Genomic DNA, 18,585 nt, shown 5'->3' on the forward strand with positions numbered 1-18,585 from the left:
CCTCCCTTTTTTTCTTCCCAAACATCAAAGTCCACCCAGAGCTGCATCACTGCCATCCCCCTCTCACCCTTAGTACCCCCAAACCCTTTTTACTACCGTGTCCTTCCTCCGGTCACTCTGTATTTCAGATGAAACGGGCCCAGCCAGGAAAAAAAAAAAAAAAGACTGTTTTGGGTAGGGCAAGCTGTGCCGTCCTCAAGGAAATGCTTTTCAGTCCCTCCTTCCCACTGTGGGGCGTGGCTGCCAGCAAAGGATGGAGTTTGGGCGGGGTTCCCACAAAGGAAAGTCTGCGGGCACTGAGGTTTCCGGGACTCACCACACACGAACCAGCAGGAAACCTCTGCCGAAACTGTAAAAGCTGGACTTGTCGCTGATCAACTTATTCAATTCCTTCACTAGCGATTGCTAGACCGGTATAAAGGAGACGCCTGTCCAGGTGAAATTATAGTCATGATAAAGCGCAACAGCGCCACCTCCTGTGCGACCCAATAACAGCTGCCTTCATTGGTGCTCAGAATGGTCAGGATTTGACTTTAGCTCCAGGGACAATCCCAGCCCCAAGTCTTTACTGGGGGCACCAGATTATATTGACCACTGCTATGACATGAGGCAATAGATATGGGACAAGTGAAAATAAAGATCCCAGGAGTAGGTAATCAATCATTCACAAATGCTTTTTACATAATCTGTGTGTTCGGTTCTCCTCTAGGGATATAGTGATGAACAACTAGTTAGGTTACTGGCCCATGTGGAATTTATGTTAACTTTTTTAAAAACTTATTTATTTATCTATCTATCTATTTATTTATGGCTGCGTTGGGTCTTTGTTGCTGCGCCTGGGCTTTCTCTAGTTGCAGCGAGCGGGGGCTGTTCTTCGTTTCCGTGCGCGAGCTTCTCATTGTAGTGGCCTCTCTTGCTGCGGAGCACAGGCTCTAGGCACACGGGCTCCAGTACTATTTGTGGAATGCGGGCTCAGTAGTTGTGGCCCATGGGCTTAGTTGCTCTGCGGCATGTGGGATCTTTCCAGGTCTCGAACCCGTGTCCCCTGCATTGGCAGGCGGATTCTTAACCATTGCGCCACCAGGGAAGTCCCCCCACATGGATTTTACAATCATAGGAGACACTGAAGAAAATACACAGCTGGGAGAATTCCAAATTAGATACTAACACCTAATACACGTTCTATTCAAGAAATATAGGTCATAGATTGAATAGATGACCAGTTTGCTCAGCATTGTTAACCAACTAAGCAGAAATTGGGCATCGTTAGAACAGAAAGAATTTGGGTGCAATGTGACGTGACACATTTAGAGACTGAGGTACTTCAGTTCTCTAGTCTTTGCTATTGACAGTTTTATTTCCTTCAGATCTCTTTTAAAATAGGATGAACTGTACTGAATGCCACTGATAAGAATGGTTGATGGTTAATTCTGTTATGGGAATTTTACCTCAATTTTAAAAAAGAATGCATGAAGTCTCATCACTCAAATTTTCTTCCCATCCTTTATGTCATAATTGATGAATAAAAGACACATGAACTCATCTGAGCTTTATATTATGTAATCTCCTACTCTACTTCCCCAAGAACCCTGATCTCCTTGAAGGCAGAGACCATGGCTTACTCATTTTGTAATTCCTGCAGCATCCAACTGCTAGATACCCATTCTAATACACAGAATTGTGTTTAAAAATCTAGTTTTTGTAAAGGACCCACTACAGTCACAGAAGTAATAACCTCTAGGACCTAGAAATTTTAAAAAATATATACAGATAGAACAAAGGGGGATTCAAAAGTTTATTCTCCAATTTTAATAAACAATTCAAATAAATTATGAATTTTTAAAATTTCTGAGATAGGGAAAACTCTGGAAATAACTGCACAGACACAGAAACACCTACATACCTGCTAGATAGAGAATCTTAAACAGAAGATGTAAACAGGAGGCATATATGTATCACTGGTCCCACACATATATGCATGAATAAGGTGTCTAGATATCCCTTATTTCTCTTTTCTCTCCAAGTGTTCATTCCCTTATAAGTTCAATTATTACCTCTGTCCCTCCTACTCATTTTCAGCAACGCTTCAGTCCATCCTTCCCTGCCAGACGGCTATTTCTGCCTCGCCATTCGTTCAATCAGCATTTACTGAATGCCCATTTTCCGCTCTGCCAATGTTAAGTACTGAACAGCAAGAGGTCACTCTGAAATATATACTGGGGACCTCTTCATTCTGCAGTTTAGTCCATACACACCTCTACCAGATCCTCTAAATTCCTACAACAACACTCGTTCCTGTGTTATTTAGTGTATTCTGTTGGGTTCTACAAATGTGAGGAGGAATTCCAGCTTGAAGACTGGTGGGGTGGACCCTCCTGAAATCTGTTTACGTGAGGCATGGAGAAAGCCCTAGAAAATTGTTAATTATAAGGAAAGAGTCGGAGCGAGAAGGCTTTGCCCAATGACAAGAACAGAATGATGTTCAGCGTTGTGTCTGTCTCTTAAAGTCCTTTGGCCTAGACCCTATAACATAACTGAGCCTCAGGAAAGGCGACCGTAAGTACAACTGGGAGAGTTATTTCACAAAACAGAAAAACAAAACAAAGCCAAAAAACTATGATAGGGCTTCCCTGGTGGCGCAGTGGTTGAGAGTCCGACTGCCGATGTAGGGGACACGGGTTCGTGCCCCGGTGTGGGAAGATCCCACATGCCACGGAGCACCTGGGCCCGTGAGCCATGGCCGCTGAGCCTGCGCGTCCGGAGCCTGTGCTCCCCAACGGGAGAGGCCACAACAGTGAGAGGCCCGCGTACCGAAAAAAAAAAAAAAAAAACCAAAACTGTGATAGACTGGGTAGCATTGCTTTGGAACTGTTTCAAAGAAAGTTAACACAAAAGCCAGGCAAATGGATTCTTCCAACTTTATCTGAAAACAATCCAACTTCACCATAGGAGGGCAGCAGGGGACCATACACAGCTTCACAGGCCCCGAGGCTTACAAAGAAGGTTTGCATGGCACATGGAAACGGAACAATGATGCAAGCTGTAAACAGAGTCAGCAATAGACTCGCTGCAGCAATGCCCCCCACCTAAATGGGGTGTCTCAGGAATTGAAAGAACAGTAGATATTGCCAACTAAAAATTGTCACTCGCCGTCTGGTTCTACAAGGCTGAAGTCGCTAGCCACAGCAATCCCTGACCTTCAACACACCTTAAAAGGGGTTCAGGGTAGAGATCAGGAATGAGGCACTCTGTGCTCTGGGAAAAACTGGCAGAACAGGCCTTCAGATGGTTAGATATTTTCAGGAGGAGAGTTTATGAGCCCAATTTCTTGCATCTTCTGATATGTGGAAAAGCAATCAAATCACTCACGGAGGCATCTGTTCCTTGTGACCAGCAGTAACCCTCTGCCAAAATGTGAGCTTGACTGCACGTGCCCCCTTCACTAATATCTTCTATATACCGACATTTCCCCCTACCTCTTCAGAGCAGTGGGGACCATAGCCCAGGAGACATCTTCTCATTTGCCCATCTACTGGCTGCATGACAGCAGGACAAGCTGAAACGATGTATTAAAGACAACAGACCCATAGCATGGAAAGAGATTTTATTCCTAAGAAGCCACTGGGAGGAAAAGTGCCCATGGGAACCACTCAACCAAAAGCGTCCATAAGAAAAAACTGTATTATAGTAAGCCACTGAAATTTATGATGGTTTGTTACAGCAGCTAGAATTAATTACCCTGAGAAATGCAGGCATACCACTTGTTCAGAGCCACTGTTCTCCACATAAATAAAAGGGAAATAAAAAGCCTTGTAGTAAAGGTAAAAGATAATCTATATAGTGCTCGGTACATAGGATACATTAGTGAGATATATGTAAATTGTGAGGAAAATACGAAGATTTGCTTATGTTTTTATCTTGAAGTATATGAAAGTAAGCTTTCTCACTAAAATTCACTGTATTTTTATATAAAAGAGTGACAATGGAATACTCACTGAATCTGCATGTCAGAGGGTCACGTGTCACGTATGCAGGATGAGGTATCCTGAGAAAAGAATTGCAATTAAATGAAAAAAGGGGGTGATAACTTACATTTGTTTATACATGTTTAACATAATGCAATCTATAATGATATCAATGTGGTTTATTTTGTAAAATCAAAACTATTAAATAGTATAATCCTGGCAATACCTTGAAATGAGAAGTAATAATTTAAATTGTCCTATATAGATGCATCTGTATACTTAAGAGAATTGTCACATTTAAAATATTATCCACTTTTCTTCTATATGAAGGTAGGTCTCCTAAATTTGCTATTTTTCCTGTGTTCAGTGACTGACAGGAGTATGCTAGCAGATAGCTATAGAAAAGATGAACACCTTCAAGGTAAAAGTGATATTTTCACAATGTGTAAAAATTGAACTTTTTTGAAAAGAACCCTTGCTATGGGGTTTGAAAATAGGTTTTTGGAGATATTATTCATTATCGTGTATTTTTTTGTTGCTGAAATGATATATTTTTCACCTCTGAGTTCTCTCATATTTACATATTTCTAAAAACCTTTTTAAAATTTCTAACCTCTAAAAATTGTATAAATGGTTTCCACTTTGAAAGCAATTATTATGTAACAATTTTTAACTAGTTTACATAACTGTTTTGATACCAGATAGATGAAAATTTTCTATGCAAATTCCAACAAAACATTTAAATAGCTGGTAGATGGAATTGAAATATATCATGATAGGAGCAAAATGTTTTTCTTCCATTTGGACCCATACATTTTTTTCAGCTATTACAGCCACTGAAATCGACTATGAGATCAAAGTGAACATATAAAACATATTTTCAAATCACATATCACAAAATATTAAGCCAATACTTTTACAAATAATAAAACAATTTAAATCACTTTACTAGTTATTATTAAAATATCATAGTAAGAAGTTTATTACATTAATAAACATTTTCTGCATGCTATCTTGTCTTTCATTTTTAATTTCTTCTTTTTTAAAAAAATGCATGCATTTGGATGCACATTCACTTTATTTATTTATTTATTTTTAATTGGGCTTCCCTGGTGGCACAGTGGTTGAGAGTCCGCCTGCTTATGCAGACGATGCGGGTTCGTGCCCCGGTCCGGGAGGATCCCACATGCCGCGGAGCGACTGGGCCCGTGAGCCATGGCCGCTGAGCCTGCGCGTCTGGAGCCTGTGCCCCGCAACGGGAGAGGCCACAACAGTGGGAGGCCCGCGTACCGCAAAAAAAAAAAAAAAAAAAAAAAGAAGGAAGAGGAGCGGAAGGACTAAGCAAAGGAAAAGTGGAGGAAAAAAGAAAAGTTCAGAGTCCATCAAGAAAATGACTTCAGTAGTTCTTAATCGTCACTAGTACATTTTAACTACAGCAACTTTAGAGTTTTCTCAAACTATACTTGTCAAAAATGGTCTCATATCACAGTTTAAACACACTTCTTTTTTTTCCTTTTTTTAAAAATGAATTTATTTTATTTATTTATTTTTGGCTGTGTTGGGTCTTTGTTGCTGAGCGTGGGCTCCCTCTAGTTGTGGCGAGCGGGGGCTACCCTTCGTTGCGGTGTGCGGGCTTCTCACTGTGGTGTCTTCTCTTGTTGCAGAGAATGGGCTCTATGTGCGTGGGCTTCAGTAGTTGTGGCACGCGGGCTCAGTAGTTGTGGTGCACAGGCTTAGTTGTTCTGGGGCATGTGGGATCTTCCCAGACCAGGGCTCGACCCCGTGTTCCCTGCATTGGCAGGCAGATTTTTAACCACTGCGCCACCAGGGAAGTTCCTAAACACACTTCTAAACTGACACTAAGTGAGCAAATTGTCCAATCCTCATTCAGCTTCTCCATTGCCTGTTCCTGTTTGTTGCCACATGCTTGGAACACTCTACATTGGCTGTTACCTCTGCTATCATTTCCCCTACAATTATGTGCAGACACAGATTATGGATATCAGCCAGTGAAATATAGTTCTTTGGTGCCATCCCTAGAAGTGGTCTTGACAGAGGCACTTACAAAAGGATAATGGCATACTAAAGTTGAGAGAGAGCTGGGGAAAATTCTGCAATTACTTCACCCTGACCCCCAGTTGAAAACCACTGATCCACACAACGTTTTTCCTTTCAGCCAGACATGAAAACCCCGCTGCTGAGTGAGTGGCTTGAGATTAAAGATGATGAAAACTTTGGATCTGAACCCAGATCTTCTGATTCCCAGACTCTTCCTGTCTCCTCCATTTCCGTGGGCTTGAGCCTCCTACTGAATCTGTGTGACCTGGATCCACAACTTTCTCATTTCCTAAATGGCAACAAAAGCTACTAGCCAGGATTGGTGTGAAGGTTTAAAACAATGCTGAGAACATTGGCACTTAATGTATTTTTCATTTATGCAAGAAACCTTAAAGATTAAAAAGTCCCTAAGTTAATAATACCGTATTTCTTTACTTTTTTTCCATACAATTTTTATCATCTTTAATTTGCCTGACCCAGTTTCTTAAATTTTTGAAGGAGTTAAGATATGTTTAGCTTAAGTCTACATGAGTTCACAAGACAAGTTTCAAAGTGGGGAAGGTGCTAAGATCTTGCCCCTTCTTCACTCAGTCTGGCTGAAACCACATCTTTTTTTTTTTGAATTTCTGAATTTTATTTTATTTTTTTATACAACAGGTTCTTATTAGTTATCGATTTTATACATATTAGTGTATATATGTCAATCCCAATCTCCCAATTTGAAACCATATCTTTGGATAAACTCAGTATATAGCTTTGAAGATTTCCTTTATCTCCCCCAAAACTCAGCACTACATGTTGATGGAGGAGAAACCAGTGGGTCTAGATGGATAGATGGTCTATTGGTGCAAGAATATAGGAAAAGTTGACAACAACATCAGTCAACAGAATCTTGTTGACATTTATAGAACAGTCCACCCAACAAGAGCAGAAATATTTCTAAGACCTCAGAGAACATGCTATATGATAGACCATATCATGAGCCATAAAACCAAAAAGACTCAACAAATTTTTTTAACGTCTTTATTGGAGTATGATTGCTTTACAATGATGTATTAGTTTCTGCTATACAACAAAATGAATCAGTTATATATATACATATGTTCCCATATCTCTTCCCTCTTGCATCTCCCTCCCTCCCACCCTCCCTATCCCACCCCTCCAGGCGATGACAAAGCACCGAGCTGATCTCCCTGTGCTATGCGGCTGCTTCCCACTAGCTATCTACCTTACGTTTGGTAGTGTATATATGTCCATGCCTCTCTCTCGCTTTGTCACAGCTTACCCTTCCCCCTCCCCATATCCTCAAGTCCATTCTCTGGTAGGTCTGTGTCTTTATTCCTGTCTTACCCCTAGGCTCTTCATGACATTTATTTTTTCTTAAATTCCATGTATATCTGTTAGCATACGGTATGTGTCTCTCTCTTTCTGACTTACTTCACTCTGTATGACAGACTCTAGGTCTATCCACCTCATTACAAATAGCTCAATTTCGTTTCTTTTTATGGCTGAGGAATATTCCATTGTATATATGTGCCACATCTTCTTTATCCATTCATCCGATGACGGACACTTAGGTTGTTTCCATCTCTGGGCTATTGTAGATAGAGCTGCAATGAACATTTTGGTACATGACTCTTTTTGAATTTTGGTTTTCTCAGGGTATATGCCCAGTAGTGGGATTGCTGGGTCATATGGTAATTCTATTTGTAGTTTTTTAAGGAACCTCCATACTGTTCTCCACAGTGGCTGTATCAATTTACATTCCCACCAACAGTGTAAGAAGGTTCCCTTTTCTCCACACCCTCTCCAGCATTTATTGTTTCTAGATTTTTTGATGATGGCCATTCTGACTGGTGTGAGATGATATCTCATTGTAGTTTTGATTTGCATTTCTCTAATGATTAATGATGTTGAGCATTCTTTCATGTGTTTGTTGGCAGTCCGTATATCTTCTTTGGAGAAATGTCTATTTAGGTCTTCTGCCCATTTTTGGATTGAGTTTTTTGTTTTTTTGTTATGGAGCTGCATGAGCTGCTTATAAATTTTGGAGATTAATCCTTTGTCAGTTGCTTCATTTGCAAATATTTTCTCCCATTCTGAGGGTTGTCTTTTGGTCTTGTTTATGGTTTCATTTGCTGTGCAAAAGCTTTGAAGTTTCATTAGGTCCCATTTGTTTATTTTTGTTTTTATTTCCATTTCTCTAGGAGGTGGGTCAAAAAGGATCTTGCTGTGATTTATGTCATAGAGTGTCCTGTCTATGTTTTCCTCTACCAGTTTGATAGTTTCCGGCCTTACATTTAGGTCTTTAATCTATTTTGAGTTTATTTTTCTGTATGGTGTTAGGGAGTGATCTAATCTCATACTTTGACATGTACCTGTCCAGTTTTCCCAGCACCACTTATTGAAGAGGCTGTCCTTTCTCCACTGTACATTCCTGCCTCCTTTATCAAAGACAAGGTGACCATATGTGTGTGGGTTTATCTCTGGGCTTTCTATCCTGTTCCATTGATCTATCTTTCTGTTTTTGTGCCAGTACCATACTGTCTTGATTACTGTAGCTTTGTAGTATAGTCTGAAGTCAGGGAGCCTGATTCCTCCAGCTCCGTTTTTCTTTCTCAAGATTGCTTTAGCTATTCGGGGTCTTTTGTGTTTCCATACAAATTGTGAAATTTTTTGTTCTAGTTCTGTGAAAAATGCCACTGGTAGTTTGATAGGGATTGCATTGAATCTGTAGATTGCTTTGGGTAGTAGAGTCATTTTCACAATGTTGATTCTTCCAATCCAAGAACATGGTATATCTCTCCATCTATTTGTATCGTCTTTAATTTCTTTCATCAGTGTCTTATAATTTTCTGCATATAGGTCTTTTGTCTCCTTAGGTAGGTTTATTCCTAGGTATTTTATTATTTTTGTTGCAATGGTAAATGGGAGTGTTTTCGTGATTTCACTTTCAGATTTTTCATCATTAGTGTATAGGAATGCCAGAGATTTCTGTGCATTAATTTTGTATCCTGCTACTTTACCAAATTCATTGATTAGCTCTAGTAGTTTTCTGGTAGCATCTTTAGGATTCTCTATGTATAGTATCATGTCATCTGCAAACGGTGACAGCTTTACTTCTTTTCCGATTTGGATTCCTTTTATTTCCTTTTCTTCTCTGATTGCTGTGGCTAAAACTTCCAAAACTATGTTGAATAAGAGTGGTGAGAGTGGGCAACCTTGTCTTGTTCCTGATCTTAGTGGAAATGCTTTCAGTTTTTCACCATTGAGAACGATGTTGGCTGTGGGTTTGTCATATATGGCCTTTATTATGTTGAGGAAAGTTCCCTCTATGCCTACTTTCTAGAGGGTTTTTATCATAAATGGGTGTTGAATTTTGTCAAAAGCTTTCTCTGCATCTATTGAGATGATCATATGGTTTTTCTCCTTCAGTTTGTTAATATGGAGTATCACGTTGATTGATTTGCGTATATTGAAGAATCCTTGCATTCCTGGAATAAACCCCACTTGATCATGGTGTATGATCCGTTTAATGTGCTGTTGGATTCTGTTTGCTAGTATTTTGTTGAGGATTTTTGCATCTATGTTCATCAGTGATATGGGCCTGTAGTTTTCTTTCTTTGTGACATCCTTGTCTGGTTTTGGTGTCAGGGTGATGGTGGCCTCATAGAATGAGTTTGGGAGTGTTCCTCCCCTCCCTCTGCTATATTTTGGAAGAGTTTGAGAAGGATAGGTGTTAGCTCTTCTCTAAATGTTTGATAGAATTCGCCTGTGAAGCCATCTGGTCCTGGGCTTTTGTTTGTTGGAAGATTTTTAATTACAGTTTCAATTTCAGTGCTTGTGATTGGTCTGTTCATATTTTCTATTTCTTCCTGATTCAGACTTGGCAGGTTGTGCATTTCTAAGAATTTGTCCATTTCTTCCAGGTTGTCCATTTTATTGGCATAGAGTTGCTTGTAGTAATCTCTCATGATCTTTTGTATTTCTGCAGTGTCACTTGTTACTTCTCCTTTTTCATTTGTAATTCTATTGATTTGAGTCTTCTCCCTTTTTATCTTGATGAGTCTGGCTAATGGTTTATCAATTTTGTTTATCTTCTCAAAGAACCAGCTTTTAGTTTTATTGATCTTTGCTGTCGTTTCCTTCGTTTCTTTTTCATTTATTTCTGATCTGATTTTTATTATTTCTTTCCTTCTGCTAATTTTGGGATTTTTTTCTTCTTCCTCTAATTGCTTTAGGTGCAAGGTTAGGTTGTTTATTCGAGATGTTTCCTGTTTCTTAAGGTAGGCTTGTATTGCTATAAACTTCCCTCTTAGAACTGCTTTTGCTGCATCCCATAGGTTTTGGGTCGTCATGTCTCCATTGTCATTTGTTTCTAGGTATTTTTTAATTTCCTCTTTGATTTCTTCAGTGATCACTTCGTTATTAAGTAGTGTATTGTTTAGCCTCCATGTGTTGGTATTTTTTTACAGATCTTTTCCTGTAATTGATATCTAGTCTCATAGCGTTGTGGTCGGAAAGGACACTTGATACAACTTCGATTTTCTTAAATTTACCAAGGCTTGATTTGTGACCCAAGGTATGATCTATCCTGGAGAATGTTCCAAGAGCACTTGAGAAAAATGTGTATTCTGTTGTTTTTGGATGGAATTTCCTATAAATATCAATTAAGTCCATCTTTTTTAATGTATCATTTAAAGTTTGTGTTTCCTTATTTATTTTCATTTTGGATGATCTGTCCATTGGTGAAAGTGGGGTGTTAAAGTCCCCTACTATGAATGTGTTACTGTCGATTTCCCTTTTATGGCTGTTAGTATTTGCCTTATGTATTGAGGTGCTCCTATGTTGGGTGCATAAATATTTACAATTGTTATATCTTCTTCTTGGATTGATCCCTTGATCATTATGTAGTGTCCTTCTTTGTCTCTTCTAATAGTCTTTATTTTAAAGTCCATTTTGTCTGATATGAGAATTGCTACTCCAGCTTTCTTTTGGTTTCCATTTGCATGAAATATCTTTTTCCATCCCCTTACTTTCAGTCTGTATGTGTCTCTAGGTCTGAAGTGGGTGTCTTGTAGACAGCAAATATATGGGTCTTGTTTTTGTATCCATTCAGCCAATCTGTGTCTTTTGGTGGGAGCATTTAGTCCCTTTACATTTAAAGTACTTATTGATATGTATGTTCCTATTCCCATTTTCTTGTTTTGGGTTCGTTATTGTAGGTCTTTTCCTTCTCTTGTGTTCCTTGCCTAGAGAAGTTCCTTTAGCAGTTGTTGTAGAGCTGGTTTGGTGGTGCTGAACTCTCTCAGCTTTTGCTTGTCTGTAAAGATTTTAATTTCCCCATCAAATCTGAATGAGATCCTTGCTGGGTAGAGTAATCTTGGTTGCAGGTTTTTCTCCTTCATCACTTTAAATATGTCCTGCCAGTCCCTTCTGGCTTGCAGAGTTTCTGCTGAAAGATCAGCTGTTAACCTTATGGGGATTTCCTTGTGTGTTATTTGTTGTTTTTCCCTTGCTGCTTTTAATATGTTTTCTTTGTATTTAATTTTTGACAGTCTGACTAATATGTGTGTTGGCATATTTCTCCTTGGATTTATCCTGTATGGGACTCTCTGTGCTTCCTGGACTTGATTAACTATTTCCTTTCCCATATTAGGGAAGTTTTCAACTATAATCTCTTCAAATATTTTCTCAGTCCCTTTCTTTTTCTCTTCTTATTCTGGAACCCCTATAATTCGAATGTTGGTGCGTTTAATGTTTTCCCAGAGGTCTCTGAGACTGTCCTCAGTTCTTTTCATTCTTTTTTCTTTATTCTGCTCCGCAGTAGTTATTTCCACTATTTTATCTTCCAGGTCACTTATCCGTTCTTCTGCCTCAGTTATTCTGCTATTGATTCCATCTAGAGTATTATTCATTTCATTTATTGTGCTGTTCATCATTGTTTGGTTCATCTTTAGTTCTTCTAGGTCCTTGTTAAATGTTTTTTGCATTTTGTCTATTCTATTTCCAAGATTTTGGATCATCTTTACTATCATTATCCTGAATTCTTTTTCAGGTAGACTGCCTATTTCCTCTTCATTTGTTAGGTCTGGTGGGTTTTTATCTTGGTCCTTCATCTGCTGTGTGTTTTTCTGTCTTCTCATTTTGCTTATCTTACTGTGTTTGGGGTCTCCTTTTTGCAGGCTGCAGGTTTGTAGTTCCCTTTGTTTTTGATGTCTGTCCGCAGTGGCTAAGGTTGGTTCAGTGGGTTGTGCAGGCTTCCTGGTGGAGGGGACTAGTGCCTGTGTTCTCGTGGATGAGGGTGGATCTTGTATTTCTGGTGGGCAGGTCCACGTCTGGTGGTGTGTTTTGGGGTGTCTGTGGACTTATTATGATTTTAGGCAGCCTCTCTGCTAATGGGTGGGGTTGTGTTCCTGTCTTGCTAGTTGTTTGGCATAGGATGTTCAGCACTGTAGCTTGCTGGTCGTTGAGTGAAGCTGTGTGATAGTGTTGAGATGGAGATCTCTGGGAGATTTTCGCCGCTTGATATTATGTGGAGCTGGGAGGTCTTTTGTGGACCAGTGTCCTGAAGTTGGCTCTCCCACCTCAGAGGCACAGCACTGACTCCTGGTTGCAGCACCAAGAGGCTTTCATCCACACGGCTCAGAATAAAAGGGAGAAAAAGTAGAAAGAAAGAATTAGTAGAAGTAGAAAGAAAGAAAGGAGGGAGGGAAGGAGGGAAGGAAGGAAAAAAGAAAGAAAGAAGATAAAGTAAAATAAAATAAAGTAAGATAAAATATAATAAAGTTATTAAAATAAAAAAATAATTATTAAGAGAAAATAAAAATGGACGGATAGAGCCCTAGGACAAATGGTGGAAGCAAAGCTATACAGATAAAATCTCACATAGAAGCATACACATACACACTCACAGAAAGAGGAAAAGGGGAAAAAATCATAAGTCTTGCTCTCAAAGTCCACCTCCTCAATTTGTGATGATTCGTTGTCTAAAGGAGGGAAGGAAGGAAAGAAAGAATGAAGATAAAGTAAAATAAAATAAAGTTATTAAAATAAAAAGTAATTATTAAGAAAAAAAAATGGACGGATAGAACCCTTGGACAAATGATGGAAGCAAAGCTATACAGACAAAATCTCACACAGAAGCATACACATACACACTGAGAAAAAAAGGAAAAGGGGGGAAAATCATAAATCTTGCTCTCAAAGTCCACCTCCTTAATTTCGGATGATTCGTTATCTATTCAGGTATTCCACAGATGCAGGTACATCAAGTTGATTGTGGAGCTTTAATCCGCTGCCTCTGAGGCTGCTGGGAGAGATTTCCCTTTCTCTTCTTTTTTCTCACAGCTCCCAGAGGCTCTGCTTTGGATTTGGCCCCGCCTCTGCGTGTAGGTCGGCTGAGGGCGTCTGTTCTTCGCTCAGAGAGGATGGGGTTAAAGGAGCCGCTGATTCGGGGGCTCTGGCTCACTCAGGCCGGGGGGAGGGAGGGGCACAGAGTGCGCGGCGAGCCTGCGGCAGCAGAGGCCGGCGTGACGTTGCAGTAGCCTGAGGCACACCGTGCGTTCTCCCGGGGAAGTTGTCCCTGGATCCCGTGACCCTGGCAGTGGCGGGCTGCACAGGCTCCCCGGAAGGGGGCTGTGGATAGTGACCTGTGCTCGAACACAGGCTTCTTGGTGGCGGCAGCAGCAGCCTTAGCATCTCATGCCTGTCTCTGAGGTCCGCGCTTTTAGCCGCGGCCCACGCCCGCCTCTGGAGCTCCTTTAAGCAGCGCTCTTAATCCCCTCTCCTCGCGTACCAGGAAACAAAGAGGCAAGAAAAAGTCTCTTGCCTCTTCAGCAGCTCCAGACTTTTCCCCGGACTCCCTCCCGGCCAGCCGTGGCGCACTAACCCCCTTCAGGCTGTGTTCACGCCGCCAACCCCAGTCCTCTCCCTGCTCCGACCAAAGCCCGAGCCTCAGCTCCCAGCCCCGCCCGCCCCGGCGGGTGAGCAGACAAGCCTCTCGGGCTGGTGAGTGCCGGTCGGCACCGATCCTCTGTGCGGGAATCTCTCCGCTTTAACCCCCCGCACCCCCGCTACTGTGCTCTCCTCCGCGGCACCGAAGCTCCCCACCTCCGCCACCCACAGTCTCCGCCCGTGTAGGGGCCTCCTAGTGTGTGGAAACATTTCCTCCTTCACAGCTCCCTCCCAGAAGTGCAGGTACCGTCCCTCTCCTTTTGTCTGTTTATTCTTTTTTCTTTTGCCCTACCCAGGTACGTGGGGGGTTTCTTGCCTTTTGGGAGGTCTGAGGTCTTCTGCCAGTGTTCAGTAGGTGTTCTGTAGGAGTTGTTCCACGTGTAGATGTATTTCCAGTGTATCTGTGGGGAGGAAGGTGATCTCCGTGTCTTACTCTTCCGCCATCTTCCCGGAAGCTCTCAACAAATTTTAAGGAAGTAAAGTTACTCAGCACGTTCTCTGACAACAAGGGAATAAAATTAGAAATTAACATCAGAAAGAGAACAGAAAACTCAGTAAACACTTGGAAATTAAGCACCACACTTCTAAATGGGTGAATGAGAAAGTCTCAAGAGAAATTTAAAAATACATTAAACTGTATGAAAATGTAAATACAACATTTTAAATTTGTGGGACACAAGTAAAGTACTGCTGAGAGGGACATTTATAGCATTAAAATGCTTATCTTAAAATAGGAGAAAAGTCTCAAGTCAATAATCTAAGCCCCCATCTTAAAAAAACCAGAAACTGAAGAGCAAAACAAACCCAAAGGAAATAATAACGTGCAGAAATCAATGAAATAAAAACAGAAGTCCTAGCCAACCAGCAGAATGAGGCAAGGAGAGGAAATAAAAGGCACACAGACTGGAAAAAAAGGATAAAACTGTCCCTATATTCAGATAATATGATAAAAATCCTGTTTTGTAACTACGGAAAATCCCAATTTACCAAAAAAAAAAAAATTCCTAGAACTGATAAATGAATTCAGTGAATTTATAGAATACATGGTCAACATATAAAAACTATTGTATTTCTATATGTTAGGATTTACAGTAATCAAGACAATGTGTTGTTGGCAGAGGGACAGACAAGCTAGACCAATGGAACAGAATAGAGACCCCATAAATAAACCCACATGAGCAGGGCCAACTGGATTTTGGCAAAGGCATAAGCAGTGCAGCCAAGGAACGATAGTCTTTTCAAGAAATGGTGCTGGGATAATCGGATATTTGTAGGCAAAAAAATGAACCTCAACCTATACCTCACATCCTATACAAAAGTTATCTCAGAGGAAAACATAGAAGAAAATCTTCAAGACCTAGGCTAGGTGAAAAGTTCTTAGACATGACACCAAAAGCACAATTCATAGAGGAAAAATAATAAATTGGACTTTATCGAAATCAAAACCTTTTGCTCTAACAAAAGACACCGTTAAGAGGGTGAAAAGACAAGCCACTAACTGGAAGAAAAATATTTACAAACCACATATTTGACAAAGGACTCATATCTAAATTATAAAACATAAAGAACTGTTTTCTTTTTTTAATAAATTTTCCCACCAAGGGAGAAAAATAGACTTTATTTACAAGTAATAACATTTAGAAAAGATCCATCCCTGGCCCTTAAAAATCTTCCCAGCACTTCAAATTCAGGGTGTTCCCGCAAGGTCAATGCCCAGTCCTGGACTTCAAGAGCAAGGGCCCTGTTTGGCCCAGCCACCAGGACAAAGAAGCAGGGACCAGGGTCTGTTCCTCCAACGGTCCCTTCTAGATCCTGAGGCTGAAAAGATTGGCTGAGCCAAAGGACTCAGCCACTACATAGCCAGCTTAAAAAAAAAAAAAAAAAAAAAAAATTGTAAAAGACATGAATAGACGTTTCACCAGAGAATATACACACAACAGATGAGCACATGAAAATATATTCAACATTATTAGCCACTAGGGAAATGCAAATTAAAATCACAATAAATATCACCACACACATTATTTACAGAAGAGCTAAATTTTAAAAAGTGACAATACCAAATGCAGATAAAAACTCTCATACATGGCTGCTATGAATGTAAAATGATACAGCCACTGTATTAGATTGCTAGGGCTGCCACAAAAACACACCACAGACTGGATGGTTTAAACAATTTATTTTCTCAGAGTACTGGAGCTGGAAGTCCAAGACCAAGGTGCTGGCTGGTTTGGTTTCTCCTGAGGCATCTCGGCTTGCAGATAGCTGCCCTATTGCCTGCCCCTTCACATGGTCATCCTTCAGCACATGTGAGCCCGTGGTGTCTCTTCCTGGTCTTATAAGGGCACCAATCCTATGGAATTGAGCCCCACCCTAATGGCCTCATTAACCTATCTCCAGATATGGTTATATTCTGAGGCACTGGGAGTTAGGGCTTCAACGCAAGAATTTGGAACACAATTCAGCCCCTAACAACCATTCTAGCAAATAGTTTAGGAACTCCTTAAATAAAATACACACACATGCATGCAATTCCCCATGTTTTTACTGCTTGGTAAATTCTGTTCCAGGTGGTACCATGTCAATGTAGCAGGTATAGGAGTCACTCAGAACTCCACAGGTGAAATACTCCATGAATTAAACAGTGAAAAGATCAGTGCATGAAAGGATGATACTATGGCAGTAACAAAGTAGCAATTTCTCATTCCTCACATGCTTCCACTCTATACCCTTCTTAACGGAATACTGCTCAAACTACAGGGGCTAGGGGAAATATTACATTATCAGCGTGGTTTCAATTCCATTACAGCTTCCCATCCCCATTCTGAGTATCTGGGTGGCTCTGGAACTAGTTTATCAGTTAAAATGAAATGTTTTCACCCTGAGAAAGTCACAAAGCTGATGAAGTCTTTACCACTGCCACTGACAAGATCACCTAATTTTCAGAGATTTCTATCAGCACCTGCTTCCTTTCTAGACTTTTCCTATTAAACCAGACATTCATGCCATAATATATACAATTATTCCTCTAAAGTCAAGAGACTTTTTTCCTCTTTTCAGCTGAAACCAAGTACGAGCTCTTGGATTTAATGTGTCAGTTCTAAGATTCAAAGAACTTTATTACTTCAAAATCTCGAAGTATTAGTCTTTATAACACATTTCTTCAATCCACTAAGGGCAAAAGTACTTCCGAAAATTGCCTCTGTGCAATAAACGCAGGAATCCCGATAATGCTGATTCCAACTGATATATTTGTGACGTGAAAACACCCAGCATCACTTGGCACATAGCAGGCCCTATCATTTTGAGTCGCATAGGGCTACTTTCCCAATAGGTGCTGTTGCAAATATGCAAAACTCCAGAGCTTCAAATGAATACCGATCACAGCTAATGTGTAATCACGGTATGACAGGCTCTAGTTAATCTCTATAGCTGTGCTCCCACCCAGGGACTGTGTGTCTCTTGGTAAAGTAATTCAAGTCCCTGATTTTGTGCTGTAAAAGAACCTACTTCAGGCCCATCCTCATATCACATCCAATTTGTATTTTCTCCTGTAGCTCCAACCAGTGTGTTTTAGGGTTGTAATTATATACACTACCAAGGTTAAGACTTTTTTTCCCTAACTCTTTGCACTCACTGCTACATTTTTTTCTCTAGAAATAGAATAGCTGTAACCCTGATGGATGGCGGTATTTAGAGGTAAGGGTGTTGGAATGACAAAGTGTTTATAATTGCAATGTTGAAAAACCTTCAATACCCAATAATAGAAGACTGACAAAGGTATGGAGAACTATGCAATGCAAAGTTATGGAGCCAGTACAAAGGATAAGAGGACTCTACATACACTGATGATGGAACAAGAGGAAAGATATTAGGTGGAAAAAAATCTCAGGGCCCAAATGTATATGGTACATTTTTAAAAAAACATTTTAAAAAGTATGTTGGAAATACTCCATAATAATAAAATTGCTTTAAAATGAGCAAAGGGGAAAGTTAGAAAAGAGAGCAAACAGCCGGGCAGTAAAGTTACCTACAGAATTATAACAACAGATGTATAAGTCTCATTAGAGACAATTAATACCCCATCTCCCCGAATTCACATTAGTTGGTCAGACACACACATGCACACAGACTCACGCACAAAACATATCTGAAACAGATATATGTTTTTAAAACATGCTAACCGGTTGCCTTGAGGGAACCAGGACTGACATGGAAGACTTATTTCATAAAATACTTTTTAATATCTTTGAACATTTTTGCCTTGTGCATATTACCAATTTTGATTTTTTTTTAAACTTGCAAAGCAATACAAGGTTCTTGAACAATCTACTTTCTTCAGCTTGTGATTTCTCAAACAAGCCACGTATGCTCCCTGCTTAGAGTCTTTGCATCTGCTCCCTCTGCCTGGAATGTTCTTCTCTCCAGATAGTCAAATGGTTATCCATCTCTCACCACAGGACTCCATCTATATATCCTCTTATCTTATAGGAAAGACACCCCCCTTTAAAATAAACATACCTCCCACAATTATGCCAATCTCTGCCCCTTACCATGTTTTATTTTTCTTTATAACATATATTGCCATCTGATATTAAATTTCACA

The 18,585-nt window shown here is 40.2% G+C and overlaps 1 protein-coding gene across 5 annotated transcripts in view; it reads right to left on the reverse strand.

Annotated features, from left to right (window-relative positions):
- STYK1 (STY kinase 1) overlaps window positions 1-451 on the reverse strand; it is a 56,485-nt gene extending 56,034 nt beyond the window's left edge. For 4 of the 5 annotated variants that reach the window (XM_022577589.3, XM_089920281.1, XM_022577585.3 and 1 more), the window contains exon 1: window positions 97-446. The gene's annotated coding sequence lies outside the window, so the exon portion shown is untranslated. Of the gene's footprint in view, window positions 1-96 lie in introns of all 5 variants that reach the window. The other variant, XM_089920285.1, reaches the window with a different exon arrangement.
- Between the last annotated feature and the right edge of the window lie 18,134 nt (window positions 452-18,585).

The sequence above is a fragment of the Delphinapterus leucas genome, chromosome 11, assembly GCF_059928025.1.
Source record: "Delphinapterus leucas isolate spDelLeu-1000000601 "Yukka" chromosome 11, BTC_Dleu_Yukka2, whole genome shotgun sequence".
NCBI classification, from domain to species: domain Eukaryota; kingdom Metazoa; phylum Chordata; class Mammalia; order Artiodactyla; family Monodontidae; genus Delphinapterus; species Delphinapterus leucas.